Source organism: Coloeus monedula (assembly GCF_965178545.1).
Source record: "Coloeus monedula genome assembly, chromosome: 5".
Classification (NCBI taxonomy): domain Eukaryota; kingdom Metazoa; phylum Chordata; class Aves; order Passeriformes; family Corvidae; genus Coloeus; species Coloeus monedula.
In genome coordinates, this window is record NC_138785.1 from 29,263,710 (window position 1) to 29,280,323 (window position 16,614).

The following is a 16,614-nucleotide window of genomic DNA, read 5'->3' on the forward strand; positions in this document are numbered from 1 at the left end:
CGTCCCTGCCAAATCAGTCCAGGGGACAGATGAGCACATCCCAATATAGCCCAGGATACATATGACGACTTTAACTTTGCTTTTTTTCTGGCTGAAGGTCAGAGGATCACTCAAACAACTGCTCACATCAACGAGCATATAGGAAAAAGTGTTAATTTCCAGCAGGAAGTGGTGCAAAGCATTTCAGGACTGGAAATTGCTCAGACCAGTTTATCAAATGGAGATGTTTATGGATGGCTACAAGGTACACAGTGTAACTCCGTACAACATTTAGAGAGCATTAATGCATAGTTTCTTTCATGGAACTGACACTTTTAATGACTTTTAGTGATGCTGCAGTAATATCATTGGTGACCTAACTTGATGGCATGCTGAAAAACATCATTTGACTATTTTCATACTTGTCAGGTCAATTTTCAAGGACCCAACTGTGATGCTCCCCAGAGTTATGAAGTTAAGCTCATTTCCACTGCTGCTTTAGGAGTTGTGCTTTTGGGAGCGAGTACAAAGTTCATTTTTTGAAATACTAAGTGCAGTGAGTCTAATGGTTGCTTTCATGCACTGAGAGCACTAAACACCATGAGGAGAAAGGTCCAAGCATAAATACCTCAATCAACTGAGCTAGAGTCTAATCTCAGCTGCAAGAAATGGCACACGACACATCTCAGGCTTTAGGATGTGCTGCGCTTCCAGTACTGCACCCCAGATCCCAGCAAATCCTGTCATCACCACCTGCCATCAAACCTAAAGCAATCATCAGAGCATGAGAAGGGGGAGGTGCTAATGAGCTAAGGCTGCTTATCTCTGTATAATCCTCAAGGGAAAGTCAACCAGATTTTATCAGAGCAGCCAGTATTGTGCAAGATCTCTGTCATTTAATCTTCTTCTATCTGCATGTAGGACTACACCATTTCTTTCTCTTCAGCTGGATCTGCCTCCCCCAGAGACTGCAGGCAACCTGCTACCCTTCTGCTTTTACATCCCTCCACGAGATGGAGATGGCAGTAAGAGCCCCTGCACCTTCTTCCTGGTCCCAGCTTCCCAGTCACTACAGACCTCAGATGAGTCTTTCAGCCAACAAAGAAATACAAACCAGAAGATGAAATGCAGTGCCTTACAGTTAATGAAAAAGAAAACCCACCACATTAAAGAGACAGCATCTAGATGAAAATTTTTGGCATGAAAAAAAAGTTAAGTACAACTGAAAAATTGTGTAATGTTGTAATTGCTCTCTGCAGCATGTATTTTTTGAGATATAAATCAACCCCATCTGCAGGATTAAAACAAAAATGCAACCATTAATTTGGTGGTAAATGTTTTCTCTACATCTTTAATAGCCCTAAGAAGGAAAACACAAACGCATTTCAATGGCCTGATGTTAAATCATTCATAGAAGACCTATTTCTGAATCAGAAATTTCCAGCACACTACTGCTGGAGAGTAAAAATGCAGCTCCATCAATAGGAAGCACACAGTTCATACAGGCTGGCTGTCTACAGAAAGGCCAAAGATATCACACCTCTAACTAAAGACAAGAGAGTTAAAAAAGCATTCTGTGGAGCAGCCTTGGGTTAAATGGACAATTTTAGAACACATTCACCAGCTGTCTGCTACTCAGGCTTGTTTCTAATCTTGGAGATTTCCAGGAGTGCAATTTGCTACCACAGCACAGCAAAAGGCTGCTGCCCCAAAACCAAATACTGACAGCAGGGATGAAAATTTCAGAGCTTTTGTTTCTTTGGTTTTTAGGGGATGGGAGGGTTGCAGTATGAGTTTTTGTTATTGGTCTTCAGTAACTCACTCACTTTCTTTAGCATCCACTAAAGTCAATGTAGACATTTCAAGCCTTGCTCCTAATTCCACACATCCTTGCACAGGTGAAAAAAATTAGGCATTTAGCAAAATCCTAGGAATCTTAAGAGGAAAAGGGAGCTTAAGAACATTAAACAGAGGTGTTCCTAAGACTTACCTGAAATCTTCCCAGGACTCCCTCACTCCAAGGGCTGTGAAATCTGCCTCTCTTCCCACTCCCTATTTCACAGGCTCTGTGGTAGGAGAAGCCTCATCCTCTCCTATTTAATTTTTCCACCCCACCACACAGAGCTCTGCAACAAATGCATGTTAACTCAGGTATCTGCTGGCACAAAGATGCAAAATCAAAAAAGGATTTATGTATTTTACCTTTTTCTCTTTTGGAAAAAAGCAAGCCTGGCATAGATCTCTGATCTCAGGCTTTGAATGTGTGGAAGCATCAGAGACACTCTATGTGCTTTGCCCACAGAAAGGCAATTTTACCTCAAAATACTTCTGTCAAGCCCACCACGAGCACATACTGGTGCAGCGGACAGCATGGCATGGTGCTATGCAATCCCTATGCCAAGTCAAAAGGGGACACCTGACGCCCTTTCAGAAGGGCAAACCAGCCTGGTGTTCGGCTCAGTACCATCTATCCTGCCTTTCATCCTGGTAATATAGGGGCAGACTCTTCGATTTCCTTTTATGCAGCTGATGTTAAGACCTGGCTGCCAATCAATAGCCTCCAGCTTAGCTCCCACACAAATGTTCCCTCCCGCTACTCAACCTTATCTTGCAACCTGCTTCTTCCCTCCCATCACAAAATCCAAAAACTTGTGGGGTTTTGTTTTTTTTTTTTTTCAGCTGCCTGCTGGTTTCCACTTGCTATCGTATCACACAGTTATAGCAAACAAGCAGCAGGCTCTCCTCCGCGCAGTTTCAGTGACTTCGGCGAGGTTACGTAAGGCTAAATCTCTAGTGAAAGCCAGGCAGAGCACCACGTATCTTTTCTTCTGCACTGCAGGTTTTGCAGGGCTGTGCTAGTTGTAAAATAAGGCTGACTATGTCACTATCTTGCCTACTGCAAAACAGCAATTACAAACAGGCCAGTCCCAAGATTCAGGTACTTCAAATCCTGCCACCAAATACTGCCAGTGTTATCAACACAAACTGTGATACATGGCATTGCTCAGATTTTCAGCCTGGGAGCCGTAAGATTAAGCAAGAGCCTCATTTTGCTGGAGGTGTTTCAGTCTTCATTAAATGGGTTTTGCTTGCTCAAAGAACAAGAACACAAAAGACAATGCACCCAAAAGTCATGTTACTTTTAGCTCTCTCCACAGCAATGCTAACCTCAGGACTGGCAGGAGCAAAACAATCTGTTTTATCTTGAACACTGGCATTGGCAAGAGGTGTATGTATAACCTACGTGACCTACTGATCATGGCAAGAGTCCACCAGCACCTGGATGGGGCACTTGAGAAGCCTGGTTCCCCCTCACAGCACGGGACAATGACCCAAACCACTCTCAAGCAGTAGAAAAATGCAGTAAACCTGTAACAATGCTGCAGGTTTGCTTGCAAGTCTGCTCTTCCCAATGGGTGAGCAGCGAGAGGAGCAGAGCAGAGACATCAAAATAGCTTTGTCCAGCTTTTTCCAATCAGTACCAGGTCACTGGACCCTGCTAAACAGCACTCTTGGGAAACAATTTTTAAGCACTTGTGCCAGGGTAACCACACAGGTTTAAAACTCAAGTTCTATTTTGGGGCAGGATGCTTGCTCACTAGGACAGCTCAGCAGCTTCCCCACTCCTGCCCCACATCAACCAGTGGAAGGACACCAACTAGAGCCACGTGACTTTTCCCAGTAAACGACAAGTTTGAAATAAAAATAATCAGGAAACCAAAGCAATTCATGTACTTGGATCAAGTTAGGACAGGAGGGGAGGGAACAACAACAAAAAAAATTAGTAAAGGAGAAACCAGTTAATCTAAAAGCCTCACAAACCATGTCTTTACCATCTTTTCTTCTTGAGTCTAAACAAAAAAGAGGGCAGATTAAAAAAAATGAAAAAACTGTTCTGGAGTAATATGAACTACTTCTTTCAGCCTCAAACACACTGTTTTAAATTTCAGCTACCAAGCAACAAAAAATTTATTACTTGTGCAAACTTTTCCAATACCAATATCCACTTTATAATGCAAAAGATGAAGCTATTTTTACACATTCCCAGACTGTTTTTGGGGTTTTGGAGCTCATTTTAAGGGCAGGAGCCAGTGTCAAAAAGAAACTGTGTTCAATGCAAACAACATTTGGAACAGTGTTTACTAAAACCTTTAAATACCAGAAGCAGTTGCAACCTGGGATTTTACTATTTCCATACATCTGACAGTGCCCCCACCGGAGACTCAAGCCTCATTTGGATGGCAATTTTACAACTGAGACATTTATACATACAGATATATATTCCTACTGACAGCAGTTACTAGTCAAGCAAAAACCATAATGGATAACAGAGGATAGAGAGTATCTGATTAATCTCCCTACTCAGGCAGAAATCTGGCCTAATGAAAGCTGAGTTTCTGAAGAAGGAACTTTACATTTTCTGGTGGCTTGGCACATTCCCAATTTCTCCAACCAGGAAAATAAAATGAAAGTAAGAACACTGTAACTTTCAGGCTACTCTTCTTGTTTTACTAGTGGATTGCAGTTTCCTGCTGTTTCTTACAATGCCACTCTGGTTACTAAGCTGCATAGTCCGGTTAACGCACAGCTTCAGAATATCCTGAGGTTAATAAGCTGAAGTAAATATGAGTTTCCTCACTCATTACAGGAGATTTCCCAGCTAGAAGCTAAGGATCACTTTTCATAAACTAAAATGTATGTGGCGGGGAAGTAAATAGCAAAGAGGTACGAACTGGAAATTCAAAGCATGATTTTGAGATGTGCCATGTCACACTATTGAATGTTTTTCTCAATCTCTGTATTAGCCAAACACATATTCCCTAGTCCACATGTGATATGTACCTAGCAGAAAGCATACTCAGAAAGTCACTTCCATTACCACCCCCCTCCACCCACCTCCCACTAAAAGGGCAAATTCTCACCTCAGCAGTTACAGGAACTGCCAGATACGTGCTTCTGAATGACCCCCGGCAATGTGTGGGCAGCAAAGATGCTAAGAGGAGAAAAAGGGTCTTGCTTTATGTTAAAGGCTACTCCCCACCACATCAAGAGTTAACAAGACTCAATTTCACTTGGCACCAAGGTTTCACATTTGGCTTTGCACTAGGACAAAGGGCAGGAGATGGAATAGCAAAGGTGGGGAGATGATCGATGTTTCATCTCCGCTATAAAAAAGCTACACTGAAAATGAGCTGGGTAGATGTTCACAGCACCATCATACTCCATCCTAACTCCACTGCTGCCAACTACACATTCCAATACTCAGAACAGCTTGCCAGCAGACATCAGCTTTAAAAAAAATGCAGTTTTTAGAACTGAGAGCTTAAGCACCTGGGTGGATAGTTCTGTATCTTACAGTGTTTTGAATATTTTTAATTCCACCCAGGTCAACCTTTCACCACCCTGTGTGCAATCAGGTCTTCTAGAAATCCTCCTCCTTCATGAAGTTATGTCAAGAAAGGCTCTCACACAGTCACACTGCTCAGAGCAGAGGGAAAATGCCGAACAGGAGAGCCCCACGCTGAAACTATGAGACAAAGCATGACTGCTCCTCTCAAGAAGAGCTACATGTGAAGATGTATCAGCCACCTAAAGTTACACGGAGAACTTAATAATCATCAGTTCCTACTGCGTGAACATTTGAATTTGCTACTTGAACAATTTTTCAATATTCTTTTTTTATTTGTAACATGCATATGAAGTTTGCTGCCACACCTTCCATTTTGGTAGCTGGCTGTGCAGGAGGCTTCTCAGTAAAACTCCCTGTAAGGCAAAAGTGTTGAAAATTCCTGGATTGCTCTGCACCACTACCTAGATAAGAAACAATGCAGATTTCTGGAAAGCTGTGATAGCATCTCAAAACACAAGCAGCAATTTCCACCACAGAGTGCCAACCAAGCAAATGGGTAAGAAAGAAGAATTAAAACATTAAAAATTATTTTCAGAGCAACCTTATGATGAAATGTGTTATCTGTTCAGAGACCTGCACAATTCAAGCTGTTGAAAAATGGAGAAACATCATGACAAAGTCACCTAGCTTTTTCAGTCTGCACACCAAGATACATGGGAAAAAAATGAAAATGGGACTGAAGTTTAGCTCAGACTTTGATAATTTGCATGATCAATGGAAGATGTCAGCACCAGAATCCAAATGGAATGAGAACCCAGCTGGAGGCTAGCAGAACTGAAATGAAAAGGAGCACCAGAGCCCTTCTCCAGCATGCCTAATCAGGGACTGTGCCAACCCCCTTACTAGAACAAAGCAATGTGTTATCTGGAAACCCCACCTCCCCTCCCACAGGTGTATTTTTCTAAAGGTTTGAAATTCACTGTATACCTGAATTAATACATCCATTTCAAATCACAGTCCAGCAACGGCGGGAAAGACAATGGAGACGAGCGTGAATGAAGCAATGAAGAAACAAAATACCATTAAATCATTTTTCACTGTTTAATATACACCCATTGCAGAGCAACTTAACAAAGGCCAGAACCAACAGTATTGACGCCACGTGGTATAACCAACGCCACGTGGCATGGTATAACTGAAACCATGTGGTATAACCAACGCCACGTGGTATAACCAACGCCACGTGGCATGGTATAACTGAAACCACGTGGTATAACTGAAACCATGTGGTATAACCAACACCGCGTGGTGTAACCGACGCTACGTGGCATGGTATAACTGAAACCATGTGGTATAACCAACACCACGTGGTGTAACCGACGCTACGTGGTATAACACTGGGAGGCTGACAGAGCCAGATCTTCAGAAGGACTCAGGATTGGGTTAGGGTTGGGATAGGGTTAGGGTTGGGCCTAGGGCTAGGGTTAGGTTATGGTTTAGGGACTAGCGTTTAGTGTTAAGGATAGGGTTAGGGTTGCCGCCTTAGGGTTGGGTTAAGGATTAGGGTTTGGTTTGGGTTTAGGGTCAGGGGTTAACATTGGGTTAGGGGTAGGGTTAGGGTTTAGGCTTAGGTTTAGAGTAGGGTAAGGTAAGGATTAGGATTAGGGATGCTTGGATTTTGAAAGGGTTTGAGATATTTTTCATGTTATTCATCATCTGATGTGACCAAGAGTTTCACAGTACAATTTTGAAAAGCAACAAGAAAGTAAGTTTTTCTTATTACTTTAATGTTGTGCTAATATTTAAATAAATCAAAATATTTGTGGGGACTCTAACTGTTTACTTCAATTGAAACAATAAATAGCATTTGGTTTATTTTTAATGCACAAACCAGCAAAAATTTGCAAAATCTAAGCTCACCTTCTTTCTCTTTATCCTTGTTGTTGTCTTCATAAAATCTCCCTCAAGGGAGTACACATTTAAGAGTTTCCAGTAAAAAAGAAAAATATTCTTGATCTAAATGTTTATTTAATGCATGTAGAGCAGATTAAACTCCTTGGTTTTTGAATATTTCACGCAAAGTGATACAATTATCCACGTGCTGCACTGGCAAAGCCTAACCTCTCAGGCGTATACCAAATTTGACTAGATTACAGACGGCCCATACACTGTATCAGATCCTCCAGCAAATGCATTATTTTGCCACTGCTCCCTGGTCTTTAATCTACCCAAAGCTTTTCATAGAGATAATATTACATTCATGGCTTAGGCCTTGACAACTGCACCCATAAATCAATTTTAAACCTCACATTAATCATCTTTCTGTAATCAGTGGCTATTCAGCACAAATTTACATCTCATTTCTGTTGGCCAAACAGCCACATTAGAGCTTTGAAGCTTATTCAGGCTTAAATGATTATATTCCCCTAATAAACACTGCAGTCCTCTCAGTCCAGCTGCTGTGAGCTGCATTAATGATATGCCGTGGCAGCAGGGGCCATCTGAAGCCAGCCTTGTGTGATGCTACAAGCAGCAGCCCCCATGCCAAACAGATTTTTTGCATTTCCAAGACTCTCAGAAGAAATGACAAGGCTACGCTGCCTGTGCAGACCCTCCTATGGGAACTTGGCGCGCGCGGCAGGCACACACAACATGAGATTCATTGCACCTCCCCTTAACAGCTCCATTTGCCACCTCTTGAATACATGGGGTTACCAGTAAAAATCCCAAACCAGATTTCCTGATTGCCCACATGCTGAGTACTTTAGCTTACTTTTGGTTTGGTGACAGTTCTGGTGAATCTGAACCGTCTACAAAACCCACTTTTCCCACCTGTCAGGCAGCTCTAACTTTGTGCACAGCACCAACAAACTGTATCTTAGCATGCTTTTCTTTAATTACCTCAGAATTAGGCATTACATTTTTAGTATCTTAGTGCAACTTTTTTCCCTGCTTTTTGGGTTGATCTCACTGCTTTGTGTGACAAAGATTATCACTCAGGATTACAGTAAGCAGCTAAAACATGATCAGTTCAGGGCAGATTTTGCATGTACTTGCCTGCAATCCCTATAGCAAAACAATCTATTCTGATTGAACAAAGAATAATTATTTAATTAAAGAACCTTGCCAGGCCTACATTATTCAAACTGCATAAAAAGCCTCACATTGATTGTATATTCACTTTCAGTTAAGGTCTGAATCAGTATGCTAAGATCTAAAAATGAATGAACAGAATGGGTTTATCATACTTACCCCACTATAGGTAATAAATTATACATGTGGATGCCTGGAATGCTTATTCCACCACATAATGAAACTTTTAGTTACTTTTTATTCTACGGAATTTAATTCCCATTGTGTCAGGTTTATGTTACCATTTAAATAAGGCACCAGAATTACATGGATGTAAATCTGCAGGACAAAGGTGCAATGTTTCTTTTAATCTGGAATTGAAGAAACACAGATGTGCTCAATTGTTTGCGACAGATGTCCTATATCCTAACCATTTCACAAAGAATACATTTCATACCTGCAACCTCCACACTCTCTCCCGGTATCTGACAACCACCGAAGAACCACTTGAACGTCAACATGCCACAGCTAGGAAAGGAAACACAATTGTGTGCCAAATACTCAGCTGAGATGCCTGCAATGCAGAAATAAATGCTGCTTTGGCAATCAGCTGTGATAATGCAAGGTCTAGGAAAGCTGCTGAAGTTTTCAGAAGAAACTGAAAAAACTCGAATTGTTTTCTTAACCAAGAGGTAAACCATGGCTTAGCCTGATGGTAGTACTGCAACACATACACAGAGGAAAAAAAAAAAAATCTGTTATTAGTTTGCTTTTTGCCTAACCAACAAAAGATCCTGGAATTTAAATTGAATGCTTTTGAAGAGAAGGGAAGATAACTTTGTTATTGGGGGGCAGGGCATAATCACCCACAGTGAGAACTTGCCATGACAGTCAAACCATCATTCAGAACTTTTAAGTGGGATCCAAAGAAGTTTCAGAAGGCAGCATCTGATCAGGCAGCCAAGTCTATGACAAGCCACATATATATTTGTCACCTAAGTAAGGTGGGTTAAAGCTAGCACCAACATGCCCGTGCCTTGTGGGAGTACAGAGTGGGTACACAGGAATTAAGATTCATGTTTATTGCCCTCACCAGGTTACAATAAGTGTCTCTTCCAGGCCCAAGTCCCTAAGGCAGAGGTGAAGAACACAGAAACGGCTGAAGACATGTGGCTCCTAAGAGAACAAACTATCCAAAATAGTTGAAACAGAAAATGAATAAACTGGTGTATTGCTACATCTCTGCCTGCTCGGTTAAGCTACAAGCTCTTACTACTGTTATTTTCTATCCAGAGTGCACTGGGATTAATGGTGGGTTAGAAGTTGGAGAGGCAGAGTAGCAAGAGCAAGTAAACATATGGACATGGGAAGGGGTTACATTTCCTTATGAGAAAAGAGATTGCTATCCATCAACCCTTCCTCCAGCAAATTTGGGTTACGGTGGGAGATCACAATTTGCTGATCCCAGATGGAAAAGGACCTGCTGGATTTTGGCCACCCCAAACACTCTGATCTGCAGCTTATGGACAGAACTCAGTAAAATTGCAGCAACAGCATTTTACAGCTAGGCAAGATAATTCTTGTCTGGAGTCTGGATTTCTGGTAAAAGAAGTTTTACGCAATCTTCAGGAGTCCTTGAAAGGTACCACTTGGCACAGAAACTACAGATGATTATTTATCCAGCTCTATCCTAGGCCTTGCTCTCACTCTACAAAATGGACTGATTGGCCATTTCACAGTAACATGAAATTACAACCACAGTTTCATCATTATTTAGCAATTAAACCATTAAATCAATCCCCTTTCAATTTTTGTCTCGTCAGCTTCAGAGTCTTTCAGCAAACCCGGATGCATATTTCACAAAGTGCTGAAGTTTGAAAGGAAAAGGATGAGTGAATGCACTTTGAAAAATAAATTAAAAGTACAGTTCTCAGAGGAAGAGCTAATTAGCATAGGGAACAGCACTTCTGCAGGTTATGTGGTTAATTGACATCATTCTCCTTACCAAAACACATACCCACTGAAAAGAAGACTACTGAAGAAATGGTACTCTGATGCTGAAATGTTGCCCCCATAGTGCACAACACACAAAGCTTTCTAATAATGTTTGCTGTCATTCATAAATTACTGTGCACAAAGAAACTTAAACCAGTAAGCAGTGAAAGAAATTTGGTGCCAAGTCGAGGAATTAGCCATTTAGGAGAAGGACACAAAAACCTGTTCTTGCTTCCCAATAGCTTCCTCTTGCCTTGTGAGCAACTGACATTGGACCAGGCCCAAAAGAACTCTACCACTCATACATACAAAAGGGGAATTTTCACATTTGTGTGGACTGAAGCAATCAGACAGGCCATCCAAGCACACAGGTGATTTTGGTTCTGTCTCCTTTGCTCAGGGATGCAGACTCCTGAGATGCCAAAAGGTATCTGGCTTTGCAGGCATGCTGCCTTTACTTGCACAGAAGCTGGTGCTGAGCCAGGACTGAATCCCACCTTTCCTAGGGCTCTAAGAGGCTCCAAGGTTGTATCTTCCACTGTAACAGGAACCTGTCTTCCTACCAAAACCTGTGTACATGGTACACTCCTGTAGCAGCATAACCACCTCCCATGGACTCCCCTTACCATACGACCACCCCACAGGTTTCCTGATGACAGTCTTCAGCGCAGCTCTAGCCCACATTTTCATGTCATAGAGCATCTTGCACCATTCTGCAACTCCTACCTGCCACAGCAACCAGCTGAGCAGCCACTAAGATTCCCTCTTCATTTTTACCTGGCTTCCATCACAAGGATGATTTTCTTCTCATTGCGATCCATCTGCGTCACATAGCAAACAAGGTTATGCAACAATTTTCTAAGATCACTTTCAGAAAGGCATTTTCTTTTCACATAGCATTGCTTCAGCTAGGATAAATTGCAAAGATCACACAAGACAGTCCACAGCTACCCAAGAGATCAAAGTCCTACTTTATAGGGCAAAAAACCATTAAAAAATTATAGAAGGCTGGGATGTGGCTAACTTGCTTGTGGCCTCTGTTTGCTTGAAACGGTTGTTGGAAGGAGAAGAAAGAGATGAGTAGTATGCACCTGTAAAGCTAACAAAGAAGAGGCACAGAAAGATCCATTGACTGAGAAATAAAGTTTGACCAATTTGAGCTAGAAATATTAATTTGTCTTACAATAAGGACAGAGTGATGCTGGTACAAGCTATAGAGGGATATGGACTTACCACAAGAGGATAACTAAATCAAAGAAAGCTCTCTCCAGAAGATGCACTGTAGGCCAAATCAAGGTTACAGACCTGCTGCAAGGACCCCTGAACAGGTTTCTACACCATACGTGCCACAAGAGATTCAACTACATAATGTTAACAGACCCAGTGGCCTTAAATCCTAGGAAGCTACACCACCATTATCTTCAGCTCACACAAACATGAATCTGCTCTTCTTTTAAATATAAGAACTAGCAAATACTATAATCTTGTGCTTTTGCCCAACTGAATGTTTTACCCCACGAGCACTGAAACCATAACTCACTAACAAACAGAAATAGCATGTCTAGAATGTCAATGATTTGCAATCGACATATTTGAACAGCAGGGTGTCGCCCAACTTTCTTCCTTAATATAATTTTGATTCCTTATGTATTTGCTGTAATACAGGAAAAAACAGTTCTCAGTTTTAAAACTCTGCAGAGCAGAGAAGGAAGGAAATTTGCCAAGTAATATCTTTGGTCACAGCACTGTGCGTGAAGAAAAATTGTTTGCACTCTACTTTCTCTCTTTGCTGCTTTATTTTTGAACAAACAAAACAAAGGTTGAAAAGAAGGAAGCGGACGATCTGTTTTTTAAAGGCAGTAATCAAGACCTTGCAAACTTAGGTCATTCCCAGTTCAACAAAACACAGAACACCAATGGCATTAGTCCCCATTTTGGGTCTTAGTTGCTTGTTTTACCCTTGATCAATGGGGACACTGTAGTCTTCCAGCACAGCCAGAAGCACCAGGGAATTAGTTTGGGAAAAGCTACCCTCATTCAAAAAAACTCAACAAGATTCTGGCTTCTGACAAAGACCATCTGCAACACCTGGAGAGATGCACGGGACTTCTGCACATTCAGCTTCAGCAAGGTCAGCCTCTGCAAACAGCAATGCTGAGAAACACCCCAGGTCAGCCCTGGAGAAGATACCCCTGCAAGCAAAAAATCTCTCCATAGTGCTGTGCTCAAAAGGGGCAGAGAACAGAGAAGTCCAAAAGGTTTACCTGGGCTAGTGGCATCAAACAAAATAGCTTTGCAAACACCGAGCAAGGGCTGCTTAAGATTCCCTGCTTTCCCTTCAACACCTTCACAGCAAAAGCCTTTTACAAATATTACACAGGCAGCACCATAACCAAATCCCCTGGGGGCTAAAGACATTTGCCAGGTCAATACACTTACATAGCTCTGAGAAACAGGCTCTGCCAGACTTACTGTGACTCCAAAGGACACAGTAGCTCCTGCCTATCTGTACTGTCTGTCCACATCGAGACCACCACTCTGACGTACATATACCAGACTCTGAAGAAGCAGTGTTTTGAAATTGAATATACAGGGCTTGGGGAGCTGAGCTTACAACCTGAGTAATCGGCAAGGATATTCAATTATCATTAAAATTAATAAGTAGGACAATAATGTAATCCCTGGACGGGTTTTGATTATCTTAGTCTGGGTATTTATCAGAATTACTCTGACACACTGAGTCACTGGGCTCACTGGAGTTTCCTTTGCACTGGAAGCATCAGAACAATGCCAGGAAGAGACAAGTACCACATAAGAAATGAGATGGGTATCTGAAATTGTACAAAAAGGTTTGATATGGTCTGAAATCCATTCCCAAGTGAACTATTCATTTTGTTCCTGTTCAGCAGCTGTTCACACCTCACTATAATTCTGTAGAGTGACAGCAGTCACCGCTTTTGCAAGAAAGCGCCAACCTCCTTCCAGTCACCTACCCAACAATGTACCAGTATCACAACTCGTTTATTTCCTGATCATATGACAGGACAGCTCTAGTGATGGACGTAACTAGCAATTCTTTTCTAAAACTTCACCATTTTAAAGTTGATCTTCCCATCACTAGAATGAAAATCAAGGCTTTGCCGAATTACTATATTAATCAATATCAATAGTTTTAAGACTGCAAAATTAACTCCAGAACTGGCAGAGTGTTGCTACTGAAGTTAACTACACAGAAACATTCAGTTATTCAATCTGGCATCAAATAAAGTGAACAGTAAACCAGACAAAGATTGTGTAATGAAATAACTTTGTCTTACAGGATTATACTTGTGGTTATGACTTTAACTGTGTCGTCTAGAAGGATTTGTGACAAACTGAATAATCTCACATTATTGTAATGATTTGTAATCACAACACTGGCTACGATTTATGGGCTGACTTTACATCTGCACTGCAACTAACTAAAGAAGTCAGTATATGCCCTACAGTTCTAACCACTTAAAATTATGTCTTGCAAGGAGCCCCAACAGCCCACCAGTTTGGAGGTTTGAAACAAAGGCAAATCTCTTAAGTGTGTATCTTTCAATTCAATTCAATTAGCAAATAAAGCTAAAATAAAACAAACCTCAATATCCCCAAGGCTCCTGAACAGAAGACCAAAGGTCACATTTTTGCTATCCTCTACTGTTGACTGAACTGGGAGCAAGCCACACTGAGCAGACATCATACAGAGCACAAGTTATTTTGATGACCCTCAAACTTCAAGTGACAAGCTTTAAGAAGGACCTCCAGGCTCCAGCAGGAAACCAGAAGAATCACATCAGTGCTGTACCTGGAGTCTGCAGGCCGAATATGCTAAAACAACCCCCCTGCCCTTGACCCCTTCCCCCCCTCCAAATTACAATATGAGGTGCCAATGAAAAAGGCTGCCAACACAGACAGAAGGTGCTAGTTTTTCTAAACAGCTGGAGGGAAAAAAACCCTCTTAAATCCTCTTTTTCAGAAACAGACAATTTCTCCCCCACACTTGGCATCTGCTAAGTACACTTAGGTCTTGGGGTTATCATCCCAGAAGTAGTGGCACCTATGCATCACATAAAAACTCAAATACCTTAAAAAAAAAAAATCAATTAATTCTAAACAGAACTTTCAATAAATAAATACTTTAAGAACTCCTGCCATCACCTCCTCTCCCACCCTGCCCTCACTCACACCAGCTCTTGGTCTAGCTCACAGCCTAAGCAAGGCAGGGGACAGCCGGACTTGCATAAGTGGAACACCAAGCAGCTCTTTCTCACAACCAGGACAAAACTGAAAATGGATTAACAATAATGGTATCTCAAATCATAGCAAGAAATACCCAGCACCATCTTCTCCTGATAACTTCATCTTCTGTACCACATTTAATACTGTCAATATTATGAGAAGAATCATTGGGTTATAGGAAGACCTCTGAAGGCAAGGGTCAGGTCACTTGTCCCAAAATATTTTTGCTGAAGTCAAATGTGTATTTCTGCAGCGTAAAAGTTCAGTCCTCCACCCACTTCAGAGCCAGAAGTTCTGAACTTTGCAAGAAAGCATCCAAAGGAGGGCAATTATCCACAGAAAGCACACATCTTTACATGATTCTGGCTTATCTTATTGCAGCACCAGTAACAGATCTACAGGACACTATATGCTTCAATATATAGGTAGTTCATATACATGGAAATCAGTAAGATCCAGGCTTTAGTAATGGAGAACTTCACTAGCAATTTAAATAAATCTACTTTTTTTTATGTGTTTTTTTGAATTTGATTTTTTTCAACTCTTCATTTTGTAAAGTCAAGAATTTAATATAATAAAAGGAGTGGCCTGGCACTTGCTTGAGTAATGATCACAAAGATAAATAAATAAGAAGACGTAAGTTAAATGCTTATCAAAGCATTTTGGCAAGAACCAAGTATCTAATAATACTTTTCTTCCTGGAAAGCAGCAAAAGAAAGAAAATAAAGGACTGTATGGGTGTTTCAGCCTGATCTGACAGATCCAGGCTTTAGAAAGCCACCAGCAATCTCTATTCCTTGCCATCACCACCCTTCTCTGAGCTGTCCTTGGGATGCCCAGCTCAGCAGGCAATTTCATCTCTTCCTCCTCCATCACATTATGCTGATCCACAGTCCCTACTCTTCTCAGGGGAGCTTGCATCCTTACCAACCTCAGGGCCCAATCCTGCCTCCTCCCTGCAGCTAGCTGGCAACTTGTCCATGGATTATTCCTTTCTCAGACCATTAAGATCATACAGGGGTATGTGAGGATCAAACTAACATGCAAGTTATCATTCACTCCTAACTATAAGTCACTACTACATCACAGATGTGTCTCCAGTAAATTGTCCTGAAATGGAATTAAGAATCAGTGGTGTCCTATTACACATGGAAGGAATAATTGCTCTCTACCCTAAATGCTCACAACTCCCCTCAGGATGGCAGTCTTTTATTTTTTTGAGATGATCTAGGTAAAGTTTTTTTCTTCACCCCCAAATCCTCTGTCCTGGCAGAGGAAGCTGCAGCCAAGCCATGTTCTGCAATTCTTTCCTACTCACTGTTCATCCCATGGGGTACAGCCAATCAATCACAGCAGCCTGGCAGCATACAATATCACAGTGGTATCGCAGAGATGACTCATAGCCAGGTGTCACCCACATTCTCTTCAACAATGCTTCATTACTCATGTTGAAGAGCCTAAAGGCTCGTGAGAGGAGCTACCACTTTTCTTTGGAGCAGAGTTAACACAAAAGCCTCCAAAGCATGGGTTTGCATCCAGGTGTACTGCTCATACTTAATCTCCAATCTGTTTTGCTACATCATTCTCAATATTAAACCAACAGACTTCATGCCTACTGTCTGTTTTAGTTACATACCCAAAATCACAGAGTTCAGCGTGCTTTTTCCCTCAAAATGAAGATGCTTTAAGGTAAATTAAGACTATCAACCCAAAATATATTGGGAGAAGAAGAGTTTCCAAATAAAACACTGGCATTTTCTTTCAACAGCCAAGAACCCAGTCCCACCTTCCCCTTTCCTATGTGCATGTAGCCTTCAGCAACTGAGAAACACCCTGTTCTTCTGATCAGGACAAACAAATTCTGAATGATTCCCATTAATAACTTGAAAAATGGATGAAAGTTTGTTCTAACAATCCTAGATGTTCAGCTGCTGAACTGTTTCTTAATAGCA

At 41.5% G+C, this 16,614-nt stretch overlaps 1 protein-coding gene across 4 annotated transcripts in view; it reads right to left on the bottom strand.

Moving 5' to 3' along the window:
* The window catches only part of EPHA5 (EPH receptor A5), a gene marked incomplete at its 5' end in the record, with an annotated part of 193,057 nt that overhangs the window by 152,456 nt on the left and 23,987 nt on the right, over positions 1-16,614 (bottom strand). The gene's annotated exons all lie outside the window — the stretch shown is intronic.